The 24212-nt window shown below is 39.9% G+C and overlaps 1 protein-coding gene across 5 annotated transcripts in view; it reads right to left on the bottom strand.

Annotated features, from left to right (window-relative positions):
- The window catches only part of SCEL (sciellin), a 326999-nt gene that overhangs the window by 130226 nt on the left and 172561 nt on the right, over positions 1 to 24212 (bottom strand). For 2 of the 5 annotated variants that reach the window (XM_070044080.1, XM_070044081.1), the window contains exon 1: positions 872 to 1012. The exons of the other annotated variants lie outside the window; for them this stretch is intronic. The gene's annotated coding sequence lies outside the window, so the exon portion shown is untranslated. Of the gene's footprint in view, positions 1 to 871; positions 1013 to 24212 lie in introns of those variants that run through there. 5 annotated transcript variants of the gene reach the window in all.

Here is a 24212-nt window from a genome sequence, read left to right as displayed (position 1 = left end):
GTTCGATTCCCACAGCTCTGCATCTCAGATGCAAACGGTAGAGAAAAAACACAGGTCAGACAAGTCAGCTTAGCTATTAATCATAAAGGAAAGCCTGCTTAAAATAACTTTTCTGTTCTTATCAAAGGGCTTCCAAAACTGGATTTTCAGGACTAGGATATGAATAGAGGTGGAAAATTGCCCCCCTGTACATTAATCAATATGTAGGTTAGAACTCAGGATATAACATCGCAAAGTTGGCCAAATGCACACGCATCCCTGTGGGAAACTGCCCACCCTCAGTTAGCCCTGCCCTGCTTTACTCCTTGGTATATTCACTCAAGAAACATGATTTTCTTATTTGGGGAAGATAGGGTGGAGGACTGGGCATCTCTCTCTCACAGCTCAGTGACTTGCAATGCTTTCAGCAGGGAAGAAAAACAAAGAGACTTCTTATCTATAAAAGAGTAGAGTTCACCATTTCAGTAAAGGCATCATCTGTGAAGACAGGGAGCTCCTTTTAAAAATGTTTTTATAGTCACTTGAGAAAGTAGACCGGTGAGTGCTGGTCTCTCGATTTAAAGAATTTGCTATCCTTATGTGTGACCAGATTCACCAGCTGACATCTCCTACGTGGAAACTCAAATAGGCTTTCATTTCTCTGCTGCCCGGAAATGTGTAAAGTTGTGGAGAATTTAAAAGCAATGCCATCTAAAATCACAACAAGGAGCAGCAGAACTGTTGACAAGTAGAACAGTCCATTGGAAGCTGTTAAAATTTCACTGGAAAAAAGACAGAGAGTAAGTTCTAATTTTAATCACTTGCAAAGAAAATAGGGAAAGTTATGCAATAAAGCAGAGATATTTACATTTGCAAATATAATTCAACTTACCTTTCTTGAGCAGATAAACCGGGACTTTTTGTCTAAACAGCCTGCAGTGATTCCCTAGGTGGATCCAGCTGAAACTAATGGGTACCTGGAGTTTACTGAGTGCAGTTTCCACCTCCACCTGCCTGTGTTAATGAACAGATCAGAGGCTTCTCCCTCAGTGGCTGAGTCACACAGGGAGGAGATGGGTGGTGTAAAAGAGGGTGTCAACTTGTACAAATACCAATTCAATTAAAACAGCTCACTCATGGACCTGCTGTCTTTGGTGAATTCTTTGTGTAATTTATGGCCTTGGTAGACCAAAAATATGTACTCCTGTTATCACCCTTTTAATTGACATCAACAATACCCACAACTCTATCACTCACGAGGTGCCACAGTATCCAACCTATTTTGGATTCTCTTTTAAAAAACAAAACACAAAACTTAAGGTAGGAGGAATCTCTATCTGCCTGTGGTACCTGGAAGGCTGGGGCCCAGATACACACACAGGAAATGTACTGCTGGTAGGGATCAAGATCCTTAGGAAAGAAAAGTCCTTTGGAGCCCTGAGATCAGGAAATATGAAAGGAATCTATTACACAAATTCTACACATGGAATTCTGGTAAAACTATCAAAGGAAAAGTACATCCTGAAATATAAGAATTTTGAGCTTTTTGTGATTTCATCACCTATAAAAATGTGAAAAGGATGCTGGAAACTTCTTTCACATCTGAGGGCAGCAGTAGACTCCAGTGTCAACACCTGCTTCTGGTGAGGAAGGAACAGTGCAGAAGAGCCACGCTAGGTGCAGGTTCCTATTACAGGTTCTGAAATGTACCTTCCGTGGCAGCCAGGGAGGCTTTAAAGAAGCTTAGTGAATCTGGAACATTGCTGAGAGGAGTGAGTCATTAGAATTTCCTGCGTCATCTTTATTCATCTGTCACACCAATAATTAACCAAATCCTCCCCATTTCAAGACAGCTCCTGAAAAACCACAGTCCAGCTGAGCTATAGTCACAGAAGGGACTATAAGAAGATGTAGAAACATTCAGATTAGAGGGTTCAGGCAATTGCAGGATGCAGTCATGGATTGGGACAACCCTTTCTTAATGTGCCCTTATTCTGGGCTGAGGAATTTGAAAATCTAAAATGGAAAATGTTCTCTAAAAGTAATGTATATATATATATATATATATATGTTTATTCAATGCTTTCATAGAATTATATGTGTACAAGATATTTTAGAAATACGTTTTAAATTTCTGTGATGCCCATAAATGTCGGTTGGACTGAGGTTGGATATTAATATTACAGATGAGAAAGTTGAAAAACCAAGATGTGACTTGTCTCATCTCAAAAAATAAGTAAATTAGAAGTATTATATTCAGGATCATTCAGCATTCATTTAGCTGAATGAAGGGCTAAAATAGTTTCAGAGCTAGCTTGTAGGGACAAGTAGTAACTTATATTAAACATATTATAGAAGGCTTAAATGTATGTTTTCATCCTTCATAAAATATAGAACCAGAAAAAAATTTTCTACTTTGCAATGAAGAAAAATATACTGCCCAAAATACATTTAAACCTTTTGAGCTTCCAAACAATTATTTCTGCATGGAATTGAGGGTTTCTTTTATTTTATATACTGGAACCCATACCACTAAGCCACGTCAGTGTCTTTCCATTTAGAACTAAATCTTTGATTCAAGAAAGGGCTAATTCTAAACACTTGGGCAAAATTCAGACCTCCTCATTGCTGAACAGACATTCAGCCAAAAGACTGCTGAAAATTAAGAATCTCAGAGTTCAAAGAGGTCAATCAAGAATGTGCACGGGGGTGGAGGTGGCCAAATAGGTTTGGCCTTAGTTTCACTCAGGCCTGGAGCTGGGGAGCCTTGAGCACGCTTAGAATAACTTGGCTTTACCACGCCTATTTCACTGGGAGTGGCGGAGTTCTTGAGGTCTCTCTAGAATGTAAGCTCCTAGGCTGTGATGGCGAATGTTTTTTTTTGTTTTTTTTTTTTTTTGCGGTACGCGGGCCTCTCACTGTTGTGGCCTCTCCCGTTGCGGAGCACAGGCTCCGGACGCGCAGGCTCAGTGGCCATGGCTCACGGGCCCAGCCGCTCCGCGGCATGTGGGATCTTCCCGGACTGGGGCACGAACCCGTGTCCCCTGCATCGGCAGGCGGACTCTCAACCACTGCGCCACCAGGGAAGCCCGATGGCGAATGTTTTATCGTGGGTGCCAATGCCGACTGCTTGACGCTGGCTGCCTGGGGGGACATGATGAGGTTTGTAAGGCAACTTTGAACTTGCACAGGAGAGAGCCACGATTGATTAGCAATGTGTGCCACAGGCCTCAGATCGGGGGAGGGTTTGCTGAAACTATCTCCCCAAACAGGACAGTGCTTTTTCTCTGTGTTGTATCCAGTGAAACAACCAGCCAGAAACGAGCACTTATTACCACATAATAATGAAAACAGCAAATACTTATATAGCACTGTTCATGTGCCAGGCATTGTTCTAAGAACTTGTCATACATTCATTTAAGAATTGCTATTAAAAGACTGTTACTTCCTGTTATACAGTCTGAATGTTTGTGTTCCCTCAAGACTGTTATGTGAAATCCTAACCTGCAAAGAAAGATGATGGTGTTGGGAAGTGGGGCCTTTGGGAAGTGCTTAGGTCATGAGTGTGGAGCCTTCATAAATGGGATTATTGTTCTTATAAAAGAGCCCCCTCCCCCGAGCTTTCTAGCTCCTTCCACCACGTAAGGACACAGTGAGAAGACGCAGGCTATGAACCAGGAAGAGGAGCCTCACCCAACCATGCTGGCAGCCTCATCTCAGACTTCCCAGCCTCCAGAACAGGGAGAACCAAATTCCTGTTGTTTATAAATTGCCTTGTCTGTGTAATTTTGTTATAGCAGCCTAAACAGACTAAGATACCTCCTCATCCCAGAGAGATTCAAAAAGTGATGCTGAAAATGCAAAAAAATACAAACAGGACAAATCAGCATCTCAAAGCTCTCTAATCTGTCATGCAGGGACTTTGAGAGGTTGAAAGATAGAGGGCTCCCCACTTTTCTCCCAGATGGAGAAAATAAATGTTATGTACATGTTGAAACAAAAGCGGTAACAGTAGAGTGCTAATTACAGAACCAATTTCTCTTTGTCTGGGAGTAGACAGATGCCAGAATTAATGAGTTATTGCCTTACTGCCAGTGCTGCAAGAGCGGGTGCGTTGCTTAATACGCACTGATGGTGCCAGCATGATGCAGACCCACAGAGAGCCCAGGAGAGACCCCACGGGAGCCTGTGTTCCATCATCTCTGCAGATCCACTATTCACTATGAGCAATCACTTCATCCTCAGGTCCACGTCTTTCTTGCTGCAGGGAGATGGATGAGATCAGCCTCTTTACCACGTGGACAGGCCGCAGTGAAGAGATCAGGACTCCATACCTGCACTCTATAGACAATTTCATGAGGAACCAGGAGGGCTCAGCCCTGAGTTCCTGAGGCTTTCTGACTCTTCTTCATGCTCCAACAGGCAACTACCCTTGCCCAGAGAAACCAGAAGAGATTAGGCAAGGCTGATGATGAGTATAATGATGCTGATAAAAGCAACAATGACAGTAGTTTAAGTGTGGGCCAGTCATTGCTTAGTGCTTTATGTATGTTGTTTCATTTAATCCTCACAAAAACCTTACACTATAGGAACCATAGGAACTGCTGTTAGGTCATGATAGAGAGCAGAAAACAAAAGCCTAAGATCACACATTTGGGAATTAGACATGTCCAGAATTCCAGTATAGGCAGGCTGACTGCAGAGCCCACATTCTTGGATATGAAGGTCCACTGTCTCTCCAAAGTGCCAGAAAGGAGATAGGCACTTTACCCAAGAAACCATGGCTGGATTACAGGGTGCGCTAAATTTACAGCAGGTCTGAGCCCTGAATAACAGGTGACAGAAAAGTACAATGGCTTTTAGCAGGAAATGTGTATATATACGCATGTATGTAGGCGCTTGTATCACTCATAGCATCAAAAATAATAAACCACAGCCCACATGTGTTAGATCAAAATATCAGACAGGAGAATGGCCAGCAGTTGCTACAGAATCTAGGTCCTTTATTGATGGTGTAAATCTAGCTCACCAGTTTTCTTTTCTTTTTTCCTTTCAAATAGACTACTTTTAGAGCAGTTTTAGGGTCACAGCAAAATTGAGAGGAAGGTACAGGAAAAAAACATATACCACCTTCCCCCAGATACACAGCTTCCCCTATTTATCAACATCCCTCACCAGTGTGGTACCTTTTTTATAATCGATGAACCTATACTGACACATCATCATCATTCAAAGTCTGTAATTTACGTTAGCACATCACTCTTGGTGCCGAACATTTTATGGGTTTTGATGAACGTATAATGACATGTAGCCACCATTACTATCATACAGAATAGTTTCACTGCCCTAAAAATCCTCTGTTCTCAACCTAATCATCCCTCCTTCCCCACAACCCCTGGAAACCACTGACCATTTTGCTGTCTACGTCAGTGGTCCCCAATCTCTTTGGCACCAGGGACTGGCTTGGTGGAAGAAAATCTGTCCACAGACCAGGATGGGGGGTGGCTCAGGCAGTAATGCCAGCAATGGGGGAGCAGCAGAGGAAGCTTTGCTTGCTCACCTGCCGCCTGCCTCCGGCTGCACAGCCAGGTTCCTAATGGGCCGTGGAGCGGTACCAGAGGTTGGGGACCCCTGGTGTACGTGGTTTTGCCTTTTTAAAAATGTCATATAGGGGCTTCCCTAGCAGTCCAGTGGTCCGGCGGTTAAGACTTCACCTTCCAATGCAGGGGGTGCAGGTTCGGTTCCTGGTCGGGGAGCTAAGATCCCACATGCCTCATGGCAAAAAACCAAAACATAAAACAGAAGCAATATTGTAACAAAATTCAATAAAGACCTTAAAAATGGTCCACATCAGGCTGCATGTACTGTATGTGGAGCAGTGTACAGTGAAGCAGAGGCAGAGCGGCTCCGCGAGCTCCTCTCTCTCCACTTTCCCATAGAGAACCCCTGACTGGCCACTGAGGGCGAGCCACAAACATGCCCTCACGCCCGGCGAGCCCGTGAAGTCACTATCATATGACAAAGGCTTTGCTGCAATTCATCTTCCACCCTGTGTACTTTCCATTTACCTTCCTGGCCGTGTGGATGAAAGGTTCTTGGTGCTACAGCCAGGAGTCAGTGCTGTGCCTCTGAGGTGGGAGAGCCAACTTCAGGACATTGCTACACAAGAGACCTCCCAGCTCCACGTAATATCAAACGACGAAAATCTCCCAGAGATCTCTCTCGCTACCAACACCCAGCTACACTCAACGACCAGCAAGCTACAGTGCTGGACACCCTATGCCAAACAACTAGCAAGACTGAAACACAAACCCACCCATTAGCAGAGAGGCTGCCTAAAATCATAATAAGCCCACAGACACTCCAAAACACACCACCAGACGTGGACCTGCCCACCAGAAAGACAAGATCCAGCCTCATCCACTAGAACACGGGCACTAGTCCCCTCCACCAGGAAGCCTACACAACCCACTGAACCAACTTTAGCTGCTTGGGACAGACACCAAAAACAACGGGAACTATGAACCTGCAGCCTGCAAAAAGGAGACCCCAAACACAGTAAGATATGCAAAATGATAAGACAGAAAAACACACAGCAGATGAAGGAGCAAGATAAAAACCCACCAGACCTAACAAATGAAGAAGAAATAGGCAGTCTACCTGAAAAAGAATTCATAATAATGATAGTAAAGATGATCCAAAATCTTGGAAATAGAAGAGAGAAAATGCAAGAAACATTTAACAAGGACCTAGAAGAACTAAAGATGAAACAAGCAACAATGAACAACAAAATAAACGAAATTAAAAATACTCTAGAAGGGATCAATAGCAGAAAAACAGAATCAGAAGAATGGATAAGTGACCTGGAAGATAAAATAGTGGAAATAACTACTGCAGAGCAGAAAAAAGAAAAAAGAATGAAAAGAACTGAGGACAGTCTCAGAGACCTCTGGGACAACATTAAATGCACCAACATTCGAATTATAGGGGTTCCAGAAGAAGAAGAGAAAAAGAGGGACTGAGAAAATATTTGAAGAGATTATAGTTGAAAACTTCCCTAATATGGGAAAGGAAATAGTTAATCAAGTCCAGGAAGCACAGAGAGCCCCATACAGGATAAATCCAAGGAGAAACACACCAAGACACATATTAATCAAACTGTCAAAAATTAAATACAAAGAAAACATATTAAAAGCAGCAAGGGAAAAACAACAAATAACACACAAGGGAATCCCCATAAGGTTAACAGCTGATCTTAAAGCAGAAACCCTGTAAGCCACAAGGGACTGGCAGGACATATTTAAAGTGATGAAGGAGAAAAATCTACAACCAAGATTACGCTACCCAGCAAGCATCTCATTCAGATTTGATGGAGAAATTAAAACCTTTACAGACAAACAAAAGCTGAGAGAATTCAGCACCACCAAACCAGATTTACAATAAATGCTAAAGGATCTTCTCTAGGCAAGAAACATAAGAGAAGGAAAAGACCTATAATAACAAACACAAAACAATTAAGAAAATGTTTATAGGAACATACATATCGATAATTACCTTAAATGTAAATGGATTAAATGCTCCCACCAAAAGACACAGACTAGCTGAATGGATACAAAAACAAGACCCCTATATATGCTGTCTACAAGAGACCCACTTCAGACCTAGAGACACATACAGACTGAAAGTGAGGGGATGGAAAAAGTTATTCCATGCAAATGGAAACCAAAAGAAAGCTGGAGTAGCAATTCTCATATCAGACAAAATAGACTTTAAAATAAAGAGTATTAGAAGAGACAAAGAAGAACACTACATAATGATCAAGGGATCGATACAAGAAGAAGATATAACAATTGTAAATATTTATGCACCCAACATAGGAGCACCTCAATACATAAGGCAAATACTAACAGCCCTAAAAGGGGAAATCGACAGTAATACATTCATAGTAGGGGACTTTAAAACCTCACTTTCACCAATGGACAGATCATCCAAAATGAAAATAAATAAGGAAACACAAGCTTTAAATGATATATTAAATATGAATAGACTTAATTGATATTTATAGGACATTCCATCCAAAAACAACAGAATACATATTTTTCTTAAGTGCTCATGGAACATTCTCCAGGATAGATCATATCTTGGGTCACAAATCAAGCCTTGGTAAATTTAAGAAAAATGAAATTGTATCAAGTATCTTTTCCAACCACAATGCTATGAGACTAGATATCAATTACAGGAAAAGATCTGTAAAACATACAAACACATGGAGGCTAAACAATACACTACTTAATAACGAAGTGATCACTGAAGAAATCAAAGAGGAAATAAAAAAATACCTAGAAACAAATGACAATGGAGACACGATGACACAAAACCTATGGGATGCAGCAAAAGCAGTTCTAAGAGGGAAGTTTATAGCAATACAATCCTACTTAAGAAACAGGAAACATCTCGAATAAACAACCTAACATTGCAACTAAAGCAATTAGAGAAAGAAAAAAAAAAAAACCAAAGATAGCAGAAGGAAAGAAATCATAAAGATCAGATCAGAAATAAATGAAGGAAACTATAGCAAAGATCAATAAAACTAAAAGCTGGTTCTTTGAGAAAATAAACAAAATTGATAAACCATTAGCCAGACTCATAAAAAAAAAAGGGAGAAGACTCAAATTAATAGAATTAGAAATGAAAAAGGAGAAGTAACAACTGACACTGCAGAAATACAACAGATCATGAGAGATTACTACAAGCAACTCTATGCCAATAAAATGGACAACCTGGAAGAAATGGACAAATTCTTAGAAATGCACGACCTGCCAAGACTGAATCAGGAAGAAAAAGAAAATATGAACAGACCAATCACAACCACTGAAATTGAAACTGTGATTAAAAATCTTCCAACAAACAAAAGCCCAGGACCAGATGGCTTCACAGGCGAATTCTATCAAACATTTAAAAAAGAGTTAACACCTATCCTTCTCAAACTCTTCCAAAATATAGCAGAGGGAGGAACACTCCCAAACTCATTCTATGAGGCCACCATCACCCTGATACCAAAACCAGACAAGGAGGTCACAAAGAAAGAAAACTACAGGCCAATATCACTGATGAACATAGATGCAAAAATCCTCAACAAAATACTAGCAAACAGAATCCAACAGCACATTAAAAGGATCATACACCACGATCAAGTGGGGTGTATTCCAGGAATGCAAGGATTCTTCAATATAAGCAAATCAATAAATGTGATACACCATATTAACAAATTGAAGGAGAAAAACCATATGGTCATCTCAATAGATGCAGAGAAAGTTTTCGACAAAATTCAACACCCATTTATCATAAAAACCCTGCAGAAAGTAGGCATAGAGGGAACTTTCCTCAACATAATAAAGGCCATATATGACAAACCCACAGCCAACGTCTTCCTCATTGGTGAAAAACTGAAAACGTTTTCACTAAAATCAGGAAAAAGACAAGGTTGTCCACTCTCACCACTCTTATTCAACATAGTTTTGGATGTTTTAGCCACAGCAATCAGAGAAGAAAAGGAAATAAAAGGAATCCAAAACAGAAAAGAAGTAAAGCTGTCACTGTTTGCAGATGATATGATACTATACATAGAGAATCCTAAAGACGCTACCAGAAAACTACTAGAGCTAATCAATGAATTTGGTAAAGTAGCAGGATACAAAATTAATGCACAGAAATCTCTTGCATTCTTATACACTAATGATGAAAAATCTGAAAGTGAAATCAAGAAAACACTCCCATTTACCATTGCAACAAAAAGAAAAAAATATCTAGGAATAAACCTACCTAAGGAGACAAAAGACCTGTATGCAGAAAATTATAAGACACTGATGAAAAAAATTAAAGATGATACCAATAGTTGGAGAGCTATACCATGCTCTTGGATTGGAAGAATCAACATTGTGAAAATGACTCTACTACCCAAAGCAATCTACAGATTCAATGCAATCACTATCAAACTACCAATGGCATTTTTCACAGAACTAAAACAAAAAATTTCACAATTTGTATGGAAACACAAAAGACCCTGAATAGCCAAAGCAGTCTTGAGAATGAAAAACGGAGCTGGAGGAATCAGGCTCACTGACTTCAGACTATACTACAAAGCTACAGTAATCAAGACAGTATGGTAGTGGCACAAACACAGAAATATAGATCAATGGAACAGGATAGAAAGCCCAGAGATAAACCCACGCACATATGGTCACCTTATCTTTGATAAAGGAGGCAGGAATGTACAGTGGAGAAAGGACAGCCTCTTCAATAAGTGGTGCTGGGAAAACTGGACAGCTACATGTAAAAGTATGAGATTAGATCACTCCCTAACACCATACACAAAAATAAGCTCATAATGGATTAAAGACCTAAATGTAAGGCCAGACACCATCAAATTCTTAGAGGAAAACATAGGCAGAACACTCTATGACATAAATCACAGCAAGATCCTTTTTGACTCACCTCCTAGAGAAATGGAAATAAAAACAAAAATAAACAAATGGGACCTAATGAAACTGTAAAACTTTTGCACAGCAAAGGAAACCATAAACAAGACGAAAAGACAACCCTCAGAATGGGAGAAAATATTTGCAAATGAAGCAACTGACAAAGAATTAATCTCCAAAATTTACAACCAGCTCATGCAGCTCAATAACAAAAAACCAAACAACCCAATCCAAAAATGGGCAGAAGACCTAAACAGACATTTCTCCAAAGAAAATATACAGACTGCCAACAAACACATGAAAGATTTCTCAACATCATTAATCATCAGAGAAATGCGAATCAAAACTATAATGAGATATCATCTCACACCAGTGAGATGGCCATCATCAAAAAATCTATAAACAATAAATGCTGGAGAGGGTGTGGAGAAAAGGGAACACTCTTGCACTGCTGGTGTGAATGTGAACTGGTACAGCCACTATGGAGAACAGTATGGAAGTTCCTTAGAAAACTATAAACAGAACTACCATATGACCCAGCAATCCCACTACTGGGCATATACCCTGAGAAAACCATAATTCAAAAATAATCATGTACAAAAATGTTCATTGCAGCTCTATTTACAATAGCCAGGACATGGAAACTACCTAAGTGTCCATCATCGGATGAATGGATAAAGAAGATGTGGCACATATATACAGTGGAATATTAGCCATAAAAAGAAACGAAATTGAGCTATTTATAATGAGGTGGATGGACCTAGAGTCTTTCATACAGAGTGAAGTAAGTCAGAAGGAGAAAGACAAATACCGTATGCTAACACATATATATGGAATTTAAGAAAAAAAAATGTCATGAAGAACCTAGGGGTAAGACACGAATAAAGACACAGGCCTACTAGAGAATGGACTTGAGCATACTGGGAGGGGGAAGGGTAAGTTGTAACACAGTGAGAGAGTGGCATGGACATATATACACTACCAAACGTAAAACAGATAGCTAGTGGGAAGCAGCCGCATAGCACAGGGAGATCAGCTCTGTGCTTTGTGACCACCTAGAGGGGTGGGATAGGGAGGGTGGGAGGGAGGGAGAAGCAAGAGGGAAGAGATATGGGAACATATGTATATGTATAACTGATTCACTTTGTTATAAAGCAGAAACTAACACACCATTGTAAAGCAATTATACTCCAATAAAGATGTAAAAAAAAAGTGGTCCACATCAAAAATATCTTTAAAAAAAATTTCATAGTTGGAATCATACAGTATGTAGCCTTTTCAGACTGGCTTCTTTCACTTAGTGATATGCATTTATGCTTCCTCCATATGTCTTTTCATGGCTTGATAGCTCATTTCTTTTTAACACTGAATAATGTTCCGTTGTCTGGATGTACCACAGTTTATTTAGCCATTCACCTAATAAAGGGCATCTTTGTTGCTCCTAAGTTTTGGCAACGATGAATAAAGCTGCTATAACCATCCATATGCAGTTTTCTTTTAAAAAAATTATTTACACAATGTTTTGAGCTAGTCATATATGTTTATTTTTCAGAAATTAAAAGTATAAGAAGGAATACAATGAAAAGTCTTTGTGTCCCACCAAACTTCAGTCTCCAAGAAAAGGGTAGTTATTAGTTTCTTCTGGGTCCTCCCAGAGCCATTTATACAAATACAAACAAAGGTAGGGTATAGATATTTCCTCTATTTTTATATAAACATTTGCATATTACACTACTGATTTTTTTTCCTTTAACATTATATCCTGAAGATCTTTCCACACTGTGTTTTTCACAGCTGCCTGGCATTCCATTATATGGGTATTCCATAATCTATTTCATCAATTCATTATTAATGGACATTTCTACCATTTCTAAGCTTTTGCTAACAAACAATGCTACAGTGAATAGCACTGCACATAAACATTTCACACACATGTGTATATGTCAAATAAATTCTTAAGAGATGTAATTGCTGGATTCAAGGATTTATATATTTTAACTTTGGTAGATAAATATTACTAAATTGCCCTCTGTTATGAATTTACCAACTTATCACTCTAATTCTCTTTTGTCTTCTTCAGTCATTTGTTCATTTAACAAATATTAAGTACCTAATATGTTTCTAGTACTGTTTCAGTTCTAAAGGACAGAAAAATTAATGAGACCTAGTGATTGGTCTCCAGGAACTCACCATGTTTGGAGAGATAGACATTGAAGTAAATAGCTATAATATACCAGGATAAAGTAATACAGAGCAATTTTGTGGGTTTCAGATAGTGGAGAGACTAAAGAATTCCACCTGGACCTGGAAGATGTTGTTGACACTGAATTTTGAAGTTCGAGTGGATGATGATTAGGTGGTCAAGAGGGAGATGAATCATCCAACCACTCTGCCTTCCTAAATATTCTTCTTAACATCTTTCAGATTTCTGCTTATGAATATAATTTAGAGTTTGGCAATCTGAGGCATGGCTGGTTCAATTAATGAGAGATGGAGCAGAGATGTAATTGGGTAAGTAGGACTTGCCGCCAAACTCTCCTCAATAGTGCAAAAGTTGAGAAACCCCGATTGAAGGTTTTGCTACTTTCCTCCTCGTTGCTGTACCCACCAGAACCAGCCGTTTTGTAGCCCAGCAATACCAGTTCCTCTGGGCCAAGAGTGAGGTTTGGAGCAGACTTTCTATGATCACTTTACCAAACTATCAGAGATCAGCATAGAATGATCATTGGATATTTTAACTGCTCCAAAATCTTCCAATACTTTATCAAGCTTCTAATATACTTATGTGAATATCTTTATGGAAAAAGCCTTACTTTAAATCCCAGATTGTTATTTCATAATTTCGTGATCATCATTTCTGATTTTCTTCAATTCACTGTCAACCTTTCCGTTTTACATCAGTCTCTCCATAGCCAAATATTTCATGGTATTACATCTCAAGCAACCCCTTGCAATCAGGGGCCTGTATATTTAGCTTTATTCTAAACATGTAGCACAGTTCTGACTCACAGTAGCACTCAGTATTGTTGATTGCATGTTGGAATAATAATCATAAACAATAAGAGTGCATATACAAGGGGTATTCACTGTTTGCCAAAAATCTGGTTTATCCGTTTTATAAACCTGATTTTCTTAGCAGATTTTTCTATCTCTGGCTGGACTATAGACTATATAATAGGCTGAACTAAAGGCTATATTATTGGCTCTTCAATTCACCTACAGGCTACAGCATGCACTGTTCTCTTAAAACAGGAGAACATTTCTCCGCATCTTGTAGAGACTGCTCAAATCATAATTACCAGAGCTGCACTTATTACCCAAGGTTGAAACCTTCATTGTCATTGCCTCCTCCTTTCCTCTCTCCATTCCACATCCTCATCCAATTAAATGGTGACTGGCCCATCACTCTCAAGTCTACCTCCTAATTCAGTCCAACCTTCCCTGTCCACTGGACTCCCATTGCCCCTGCGTTGATTGGGAACCTCATCATCTTGAGGGAAAACTATTTCCATCACCTGATAACTGGTCTCTTCATTGTTCAAATATGTCCCTTGCTGAGTCAGTCAGCCTCTTTCAGGTTGTAAAGATCAGAGATAAGCTCCAGAAACCTTAGTTGATGCGAGCGTACTAACACTTAAACAGGGAAGAGCCACAGTACCCAAAATGATGTTATTTAGAAATCTACACAAAGCAAATGTATGTAGATTTCTAAGTTTCATCATTTTGGGTACTGTGGCTCTCCCCTCTTTAACTGTTAGTACGTTGCCATCGACTGAGGTTTCCGGAGCTTAAAACTCTACTCAATACTCTGCAATGACCTATACGGGAAAAGAATATAAAAAAGAGTGGATATATGTGTATGTATAATTGATTCACTTTGCTGTATAGCAGAAACTAACACAACATGGTAAATCAACTATACTCCAATAAAATTTTTTAAAAATAATAAATCTACAGTTCATTACAGGAAAAAGATGCACTGGTAGAAACCACATTAAAGTAAAGATAATCATCACAGCTAAAGGCTGTCTCAGTAAAGGGTCAGCAAAGCCACTTGTAAGCTCAGTTGTCCTCCCTCTGCAAGGGTCTTTGCAGGATATACTTTCTCTTATATATCAAAAACGACTGATGTGTGAATGGGTCACCCAAATGGAATCTCAGTTGGAATTTCTTATACCCTGCTGGTTACATAAGGTATTCCTTCTATGTGACCTGGGGTTCTGGGGTCTCACCAGGTACAAATCATCAGTCTCACTGTTATCAATAAACAATGTTGATTAGCTGGTTCAAACCAACCTGAAATTCTTAGGGCACAGGGTTACAAAGCAATGCTATTAATCAGTATGTTTCAGATCAGTGCTGTGCATGCTTATTTCTTATTTTAGTAGAATAATCAGGCTAATTCCAGGCCTGCTGGAACTAATCCTCACAGCACAGGAGGTTTAGTATAAAGTTTCAGGGGGCTATAAGGAAGACAGGATAGAGAGTCAGCACCCTTTCTTAGAAATTAAATGATATTCCCTACTGGTTAACTTTGCAAAACAACACTAGTTGTCCAGTGCAACCCTGGGCACCCAATAGCAACTGTATGAGTCTCCCTTCCATGACTCAGTCCCACTTCCTCTGATTCTCTTCCTGCTTCTTCATTCTACCACGTTATCAATTTATCACAGTCTCTGCATGTATCAGTTTAAATCCTCTGGGAGACATCTGCTTGAGTTGGTCAGCCACCATGCCATGCTGTGTTCCTATAGGTAGAGCTCTTGCACCAGGCCATCCTGTGGCTTCTGGTAAGCCAGATGAGATCAGTTTTGCACAGACACCTACCCCATCTCAATCAGCTGTGACCAAAGCAATATCACTGCACGGAACAAGGCACTGCTCCCCTAGGCCTTGTAACTGCTCGGAAGTGGGCTACAGGCGGAGCACGCAGCAAGTCAGAACTTTCTCCCCAGTAAAGATACATCATCCCTTTATGTTATTTTTCTAGAACAGATGCAATCATGTCACTCTCCAGCTTCAAACCCATCATAAGCTCCCCATGTCCCATCATTTGAATTAATACCTTAGATTCATATAAGACGGTGTTGTCCAATGCAGCAGCCACTAGCCATGTGTGGTTATTTAAATTTAAATTAATCAAATTAAATAAAATTTAAAATTAGGTTCTTCAGTTGCACTAGCCACATTTGAAGTACCATATTGGCCCGGGAAAATAGCACAAGCAGAAAGTTGGTCTAGATACCTTTTTTAAGTGACTTTCAGCTATTCCAGGCTCCTCTCCCAACACTTGCCTCCATGCACCCTAAGCTCTAACCTCATCAAAATCCTTGCTTTTGCCCAAACATACTGTATATATCAGGCCTTTAACATTTGCCCTAATTCCATTGCTGTGACCAGAAATATCCTTGCTTCTTGTGTATCTGGTAATGTTTATTCACCTTTAAAGGCCCAGCAAATACCTAACCGGCTCTGTGAAGATTTTCCTACCATCCCACTCCCTAAACACAGGCAGGCTCCCTCTTTCTCTCTGCTCCAAGGGAACTCTGTATATGCCTTCATTACAGTACTTAAACACATTATATGATAAACTACGTGTACCCAGCATACCACATACACCCCTAGGAGACCTCAGTAGCAGAGGCAGTATGGCTTAGTGCTTAAGAGCACAGTCTCAGGTGTCAGATAGACTCTGCCAACGACTACTTGTGTAACCTGGTGCTAGTCATTTAGCTCCTTTTGTCTCAGTTTCCTCATTTGTACAGTGTTCAGTGTAGCATTCCGTAATTCCCTTCTCTTAGATGACAACTTGCTCTTGTATTTGATTGGCTTGCCATTTCTCTCTTTTTGTCCTCATTGTTCTTCTCTTTCCTCAGTATCCCATATCCATCATGGCAGAGTTTCATTTCTTTTTTTAAATCTATTTTATCTTTCCTCTAATAATTTACTATTGTATTAGTTTCCTATTGCTGCTATAACAAATTACCACAAATTTAGTGGCTGAAAAACAACATAATTTATTACTTTCCAGTTCTGGAGATCAGAAGTCTAAAGTCCGTGTGTTAGCAGGGTTGGTTCCTTTTGGAGTATAAAAGGGAAGAATCCATGTCCACCTTTTTCAGATTCTAGAGGCTGCCTGCACGCCTTGGTTCACGACTCCTTCTTTGCATCATTCTAACCTCTTGCTCTGTCATTCCATCTCCTATGTCTGACTCTGACCCTCTGTCTCTATTTCATAAGGACCCATGATTACATTGATCCCACCCAGATAATCTAGAATAATCTCCCCATCTCAAGACCCTTAATTTAATCATATCGGCAAAGTTCCTTTTGCCATGCAAGGTAATATATTCACAGGCTCCGGGGATTAGAACGTGGATGTCTTTGCAGGAACATTATTCAGTCTACCACAACTATCATATTTTTGCAATTTCTCAAAGTTCTCTATAATTTCATATATTTTTACAATTTTAAAAAACTAAAAATTTTATTCAGCGAACAAAAGTTCAAATGCATACAGTTATTTGATTTAGTAAATAAATACCCAAAAATCTATACTCTTAAAAATAGGTGACATCTTTAGGATTGCATTGAAAATTTTATATTTAAAAATTTTGTAAACAAATGCCAGAAACACATGCAATTTTTTAAACAGTCATTTTCTACGTTCCACTCATGAGTAACATAAACAATGTTAACTTAGGCATGTTTTCAAATGATCACTAGATGCTTGAGTATTGGCTGCAACGATCATGTGAAATCTGTTCCCAGCTGAATCTTTGAGAAAAACATGTGTAAGCTGTATATATTACCTATGCAAACACACATACATACCTCCCTATATTCATATTTACACACATATGATTCATATACTATAGTTGTACATGCAGCTCACATATATTAGATTTATAAATGTATAGCACTTATATATTAGGTTTATGCATATTTACACTCACACACATACACGTCAATAACTCTACCTGTGTTTGTCTTTCCTATTAGAATGAAGGGTCTTGAGGGTAGGAGCCCAAGCTTATTTATCTTTGAATCCTTAGTGTCCACAGTGAGCCTGGCCTAGACAGTTTTTAGTGATTGTTTCTTAACTGAATATATTTGCATTGCCATGTGACACCTGGGAAAATGGAATAGAAGCTGCCTGAGAAAAAAATGAAATCCCCAGACCCTCTTTCCTCCTGGGTCTTCCTTCTCAGTAACTCAGCCTTCAATAGACTAGACTAGAGAAATGTGGTTCAAACTGCCTTCCTCAGTCATGCTTATGTTTCTGTTGCTATTTTCCTCTTACACATTCTCATTGAGTCTCTCAAACCACGTGGTTTTCCCAAATTGTGTCCTTGCTCCCTCCCTACACACAATATCTGAAAGACCCCCACTTACCATACTTCAGCCTCTCCTACTCACGTCCTCCTCCTCTCCTTCCTCCTCACAATTCAGCTTTCAATTATCTCCCACTTCCTTGACTGTACATAACCAAAGGATAAATCCTGCAGAAAAGAGCAGAGAATCCTAGAAAAAATTTAATTTCCAAATATTTTTGTAAACTAGTGGGTTATCTACCACTGAAACAAAATTTTTGATAGTGTAAATGATGTCCCTAGAAAACAGTGATTCTCAAATATTTTGGAATTGGTGCATCTTCTTATTGCTTTGATTTTACAGTATCCCCTGCCAACACCCCGTTCTTCTCCTAACCCCAAGTCATTTAAATTAAAAGTTATTAAAAATAGTTGGTCTCAATAATTTGGGAATGTGTGTGTGTGTGAGGGAGAGAGAAGACTTGAGGTTTTAGGTGATTGAGAATACCATGAGGTAATTTGCTTTTTTTTTTTTTTTTAGTTTGAAAACCTCTATTTACTGAGGAATTTTTTTTAATTGAAACAATTCATAGATGTGAAAATCCTTATAGTTTTCAAGGCACTTTGTAGTTTACAAAACACTTTCATATCCATTATCTCAACCAATCATTTTGCAACCCTGTACATAAGTTGGAACTCTGATTTTATGCCTTCTCCATCATCCTCCCCATTTTACTCACTATATGTCCTTACACACCAAACATACTGGACCTCTCCTCATTCTCAGATCATGATTTATACTTGGACTCTTTCTTGTTCCATACCTTTGCTCAAGCTGTTCCCTCTGATCGGAATGCCCTCTTTTTCCTAGTCCCCCAAATCTACTTTTAAAAGTCCTATTCATTCATCAAGGCCTAACTTGAGCCCTTTCCCTTCCAAAATCCTCCCCAGTTCCTTTTAGCAAATGTCTACAGAGGACAACAGTAACTTTTACCTGTTTAGTATCCTTTCTTTCTTCTTATGGTATCAATAAACTTTGCCGAATGGTTTTAGTGGGAAAATAAATGCAATGCCCACTTTTCCCTCTCTATGCACTCCCAAGCTCTGTATCACCACTACACACAAGCACCAAAGTTGGACATGTGATCCAAGCCAAGCAAAAAGGCTCTCTACTGAGAATGCAAATTTGAGTCATAGGGCAGAAGGCTGTTCAGTTGTGAGCTCTTGAGTCTTCAGTTATTCCAGAAGCAGAATCTTAAAGATATTCTATTTATGTCTTTCCAAGACCTTGTCATTATCAACTCTTCCTTCCATTCTGAGAACCACCCAGTTTCCCTCAATAAATTTTCCATCTTATTGATTAAGGTTTCAGTTGTAAGCAAACAAGGAAATGGAACTGTTATAGTTTCTCAAATATTTCCGGAGTTCTTTCTTGGTCACCCTATTCTAATCCTCCCATTTCTGCTTTAGATAGAAGTTGTTGAGACATGCTCCTACCTCTCCCATTGAACTATATGCTCCTCACTATGGTCTGTATCTCCTTCATTTCTTACTAGTGTCACTTACACACCTCCGTCCTCAAGAAATGTTAATTGAAGTTGAGAAAACATATATTTTCTTTAGATTGAAAACTGATTCGAATCCTTCTACATTACTTAGTTCCAAAAGAGAAAATTTCTCAAATGCTTGGGTTAATTGAATCTTAGGACTGGGAGAGACCAATAAGTTTGATAGTTGTGATTTGATTTTTTTAGTTTTTTTATTTTTAATAACGTTCACATTTCTTACTTTTTAAAAAACATCTTTATTGGAGTAAAATTGCTTTACCATGGTGTGTTAGTTTCCGCTTTATAACAAAGTGAATCAGCTATAAGTATACATATATCCCCATATCCCCTCCCTCTTGCGTCTCCCTCCCACCCCCCCATCCCACCCCTCCAGGTGGTCACCTCTAGGTGTTTTTTTATTTCATGCATTTCACGGTCTTTTAAATTTGTTTTCCTGTTGGTTTGCTTTTTATTTTCCATTTTCTCTACTTAGTATTCAGTTCTTTCAGGAAGAAAGAAATTATATATGTGTATTCATTCAGATGTCTTCCATAAAAACAAATCTAGACTTTGTCAGTTCTACTAATAGACAAAGAAGAGTAAAGAAATTGAGGGAATTTTAAACTAACAAACCAACCAAATTCCCAAGGCAGGCTAAAAAGTAATCTAAAGACTTAATTAAATGCATTTTTATATGTAAAAGGCACAATGCTGACCTATGATTCCAAAGTTATTATCTGTTTAAATTATGACACTTACCAAAATAAAGTACATCTTATGAAACATTTCTTCTCAGTCAAGGGAAATTTCCAAGAAACCATCAGATTCTAGTTCACAAACCTTGCATTAGCAAATAAAATATGATACTTCTTGGCTTTAAGCACAGATAGAGACAAAGTCTTGATGAAGTCATCAAACAAAATAAAAATGTTATGACAGCTTTCACTCTTAATGTAACTGACACAACTCAGAATCAGCCCTCCTTATTGCTCTTGGTCTATGGCCAGAGGTCAGCCATCTTTTTCTTAAACAGCCAGATAGTAAGTCTTTTATTCTAGGCTTCGTGGGCCACATCCCAAATCTCAGCTCTGCTGTGGCAGCAGAAGGCAGCTGTAGACAATATGGCCAAGGAACAGGCATGGGCAGAATGGTCTGTAGCAGCCAGAACTGTCAGTGCTGGGCCCACCTCTGCTCCCTGCTAGCCAGCACTATGGTAAAAGCATGCCTTTTCTTTTTCATCCTCTCCCTGTGGAGGGCGAATGCTAAATGCGAAAAAGATCATAAACGCTTAGTCAAAGCCTCATTTTCAACACAAGAATACTGAGGTTCTGAATGGTCAGGTGACTTGCCAAAGATCCAACAACTTCATTTACGTGGAAGTGAGACCAGGGCCCATTCAAAATAATGGAACACTTCCTGACAAGCTACTATGTCAGGTAAGCTTCGAAGCACTTACACCTTATCCGACTTCACCCTCGGAACAACTTTCTAAAGTACTATTATCATCTTCATTTCACAGATGAAGAAACTGAGATTCAGAGACGTTAAGCAACATGCTTGGAGTTTCACAGCAGACAGTGGTACGGGGAAGAGCCAGGGTTTTTAACCCTCTGCTCCTTGCTGCTGTTACTCCTGCTGCTGCAACACGCCCCCCACTCCATTTTCCACTGCATACTGTTCCATGATGCTCTCGAGAAGAAGCCATTTCATTTGAGTGCATGTATTTTCTGTCCTTGGAAGCCAACACCAGACTTTCCACCATCGCCTGTGACTCAAGCTGGTTAGGATTTTCTCCCCTCAGAAACACTCACACAACCAGACTTGCCTATCCAGTATAACTGTAATTCTGCAACACAGAAACAGGGAGTGGGCCTGACATTTACAGGCCCGTGGCCAAGCCCATGTAGAAAGGCTGAGAATGTCAGCGTTTGATCTTTGTTTGCACAATCCCAACTTGAGAAAACGCACATAAGTATCCCTCCTACTCTGTTAGAAGCCTGGAGCAGCTCTGGGGCTCATTTCCCTGTTCACAGCCACTGGGAGTCCACGGAAGGCCCCCTGAAAACCCAGACTGGGGTTCCCTTTCATTTCACAGTGAAACTGTGTGAATCTCTCGGAAAGTTGGGCTTTCCTGGCACCCTAACATCACCCTAAGCATCGCCCACTTTGCCTACTTTGTTTTTCCAAAAGCCCTGTCAAACAAGTAGGTACCAAAAATGTAGGAAGGAATAAAGAGACATTCAATGCACACTTCTTTTCTGAATAAATGGATTTCCCTATGAACATTTGGCAAGCGTCACATCTAAAGCCTCCACCAAATAAAAGCCATCACAAGCTAACTGGCAAGATAGGAGCTGAAAAGAAAAGGTTTTATGAGTTGATGTGTTCGTGTTACAGAATCAAATATTCTTCATGTGTCCTCTGCATGAATGGAGGCCACTGTTCCTTATCCAGTTACTTAAGGAGAAGTTATATGGTCTACGTACTTTTATTTTCATCCCAGACTCTAGAAAGGGGCACATATAAAATGCATTATCCTCTGATGACTGAAACCTATAAGCATATACTCCCTCTCTGCCTTTCCTCCCAATCAAGCCCCATTTTGCCTCTGCTAAAATAGGTAGGTTCAAATGAAAAAAATAAATGGGAGCGAACTTCTGTCTTGCAGCAAGAGTAATTCCTAGTGGGTTTCTAATGAAGCTACTTGATAGTCTACTGTCCTTTACTCTTTCATCCAAATCCTTATTTCTCCAACAGTAAGGGAAAGCAAAACAAAACAGAGCACTGGGGTTAAACTGGTAAGGCAGCCCGTAGGAGTCTCCAGTGAAGTAAAAGACTGGAGTAGTAAAGCAATGGGTCATCTTATAAAAGAGCAGCATTAAACACCCTCCTCTCCCTTTCACTCACTCTGCAGAGTCCATGGCCGAGAGAAACAGTGTGGGGGGATGGGGGAGGGTGTTTTCTTTCAGGGACCTCCTGAGTTGACTACAAAGGTTAGAAGGAAAGAAAGCCAACATATTTCACATAACTGTGTGATTTGGCAGCATGGCAGAGGCATATCAAGAAATGTTAAGAGTTATGTCATTGACGTCATTTAGTGAAGGTAACCAGAGTTACTTAAAAATAACAACAAAAAATTACCATGGAGAGGATCTCACTGAAGCACTTCAGATGTTTCTGGGCAAACGCCTAACCACAGAAGAAATTTCTAATGTTGCACATCAAATTCCCACTGCCATGTGAGTGGCTGAGCAGCTTCCTGTTTCGCCCAGGAAAGGTATGCAGCCCACCCGTGTGCTGACCCACCCTTCGCCGCCAAATCTGACAAGGTCCCAGTAAATACATCTCAAAAGCAAGGACATTCTTTGCGGATTGTGCAGAGGAATTTGGCAGCTGTGTCTTCCTCATGAGGCACGGCATAAAGAACAAGTTCCTCAACCAGGGGCATGGGGTTAGCTACAGCCTCTCTAGAAGAAATCCTACTACTAAATTGTCTTTATCTAGAAGTCCACATTGACATTACAATGCCTGTAACCTTCTTCTGCTACTGATACTTTTAAAATATTAAAACATAACAAAACAAAACTTACCCTGGCAAATACTACTTGCACTGAACCAAGTGAAGAATGGAACTAATACAGGATACTATGCACAAATATCATTTCTACTTTTCTATCTTCTCCCCTTCTTCCTTCCATGGAATACCACTGAAACAGCTCCTGACATTCATGGTAGATTCTGGGAACCCAGTAAGGGAGACTCTAATAACTCATACATCCCAGGAGGGATGACAGGCCTCGGACCCAGAACCAGCCCTGCATAGGGTTCTTTTTCAGTCCCAAAGGGCACTGCGCATGCAGAGAAATACTAATATCCTTTTTACTATAACCTTGTTTCCACAGGCCACACCCATCATGGGAAAAGTCAAAGGCTTGAGAGGAATGAGGTTCCAGCTCCCACCTTTTTATCTCAAGGATTCCTACTAGACCCAACCTGAGGTCAGCATCTTGCTATTTTTGATGTGTGGCTCTCCTTGCTTTGGACAGAATACAATATTCGGTGGTAAAGGTTTTGTTATTCTGTTGGCTTGCAAAGAGGTAAAACTACTTCTCTGTTGGAGGGGAGGAACCTTATGCTGAGTGGGAGAATCAGGGGAGACTGCAGAGGTGAGCTGAGCTGTCACCCTGGGCTGAGGGCTGAGTCTCTTGTTGATTCTCAATGAGAGTCAATTTTCACGGCCCTGTGAATCATTTGTGAACTAGGCATGAACCTCCTGAAAGCCAGCATTGAGTGGGTGGAGCGCTGAAGGGTTTTTTGTTGTTGTTATTTTGTTTTTTGCAATAAGGAAGACTCTCTGACTTGTCCATGGGAAAGGATAGATGAAATAATAGGCCAGTTCCTAGAGGCCAGAAAGACAAACTAAAAAACAAGAAGGATGCTGGGAGAAAAACATCATACCAAATGTCTGTGGGATGTTATCAGCCCTTTGGGACTAAACCAGAGTTACCTCAGGACAGAAAGCTGTGCTGTCTGTGATCATTTCTTCTTGTGTGTGCTAGAGCAAGAATTGTTAATGAATAATGGTTTATAGCCTTTCCCTCTCCCCAGCCCCTATTAGAACATTTGGACTTTGCCCATTCAGCTGTACCCTCTACGGCCCATGTTTTCTAGGTCAATCTTGAGGAAAGTACTCATAGTCAAAGAAAAACTATACACCATAGGACCTGCACAAGATGGAAGAGAAGGAAATTGGTGTGTCTTAAAAGTCTACTGGATGGTGAGGAAGGTGGTGATCAAAAAGCAAGATGGCGGGGAGAAGGACTGTGAATTAGAGAGACAGAAATTGGAAGATAAGAGTGAGAGACTCGCTAGAATTGATGGGCACTAGAGAAGTA

Source organism: Globicephala melas, chromosome 18, assembly GCF_963455315.2.
Source record: "Globicephala melas chromosome 18, mGloMel1.2, whole genome shotgun sequence".
NCBI classification, from domain to species: Eukaryota; Metazoa; Chordata; class Mammalia; order Artiodactyla; family Delphinidae; genus Globicephala; species Globicephala melas.
This window is presented reverse-complemented; position numbering and strand designations above follow the sequence as displayed.